Source organism: Octopus bimaculoides, chromosome 7, assembly GCF_001194135.2.
Source record: "Octopus bimaculoides isolate UCB-OBI-ISO-001 chromosome 7, ASM119413v2, whole genome shotgun sequence".
Taxonomy (NCBI): domain Eukaryota; kingdom Metazoa; phylum Mollusca; class Cephalopoda; order Octopoda; family Octopodidae; genus Octopus; species Octopus bimaculoides.
The window spans coordinates 33,923,610-33,925,159 of NC_068987.1; positions in this window are offsets into that span (position 1 = coordinate 33,923,610).

Consider the following 1,550-nt stretch of genomic DNA (forward strand, 5'->3'; position numbering starts at 1 on the left):
GAGAGAGAGAGAGAGAGAGAGAGAGAGAGAGAGAGAGAGAGTATACGAGCCTAAAGTTTGTATCTGTCTCTACTTTCACGTGGATGTTCTCTAAGAGATGACGGTACTGCAATTTGAGCCCCATGAAACTACATCCAGGTAGTTCATTCAGTGCGCTTTCTGCCCTTGATATTTATTTCAATCAGGAGATAACTCCTGCCATTCTTGCTTTAAAACCACCAGACGACGTGAATCTTATTGGATCTCTTTGCTGTTGGACATTCCTTCGCCAAGCATGGCGGTAGTTTCACCTGCCTTGCAATATATAGAAAATACAGTGGCGTACAATAACTGATTTTGTAACTAGGAAACTAGCGCGTTAGAAAGTTTCTATTCGGGATAGAGACTGTATGCGAACCAAAACGTGGTGTGTATTCCTAATTAAGTTCAGAATCACATCGTCTCTTGCTCTCAAAGCTAGAATTTCAGGATTTATCTCCCGTTGGCAATAAATACTGAGGGCGGAAATCACACTGAATAAACCAATAGGAGGAGGTGTCTTCCTGGAGTTAAAATTACCGTATCGCTGTCTCGTAGAGAACACCCGCGTTAAAATGTGGATAAAAACAACCTTTTCGTCCGTGTACTGCCTCTATCCTGAACAGAGATTTACTAACGGACTAGTATCCTAGTTACAAAATTAGTGGTTTTATATATATATATATATACCAAGTGGTCAGCGCGAAAATAAAACTTCATAGGTATATTTTATACTCATACACCTAATTATAACAAAGGCTTGGCTAGTGCCGCACCACGCACTGAAAAATAGACGCCGGAAGACACTATTGCCACCATAAAGTTTCCAAGAAAACCCAGAACATAATAGGCTAGCAGAAGAAAGAAAATGAATTAAAACTTTTGTTAACGGAGTACATGATCATGTTTCAGGCTTAAAGTAATACAACTTAACATATTGCCTTCATCAGCGTCGGTGTTCCGGGCATAAATATACGACTGACCACAGATATGTAGTTGATCTGCGTCTTCGCTTAACTTATATTCGTCGAGACTCACAGAGATAAACTGCAAAGTAAAATTCATATCCTTTTCTTATACCCACGCGCAGTGTGTTAAAGATCAAGTCTGCAGTTAATACAGTTTTGATCAAGGAGTAAATATTTTTTCAAATATTAATTATAATAATAATAAAGGACAACACTCATTAACTAATTTTCCCAAGTGGTCAGCACGAAAATAAAACCTCATAGGTAAATTTTATAAATATTTTATAACTATATATATAATTATAACAAAGCCTTGGCTAGTGCCTCACCACGCACTGAAAAATAGACGCCAAACGATATTGTTACCACCTTAAATTCTTGCTTACATATTCGTGGTCACTCGTATATTTATGCTCAGAATACGGACGCCTATGAAGGCAATAGGTAATGTTTTTATTACTTTAAGCCTGAAACACGATCATATACGTGGTTAACCAAAGTTTTAATTCATTTTCTTTATTCTGCTAGCCTATAATGTAGTGTGTTTTTCTCAGAGAATTTATG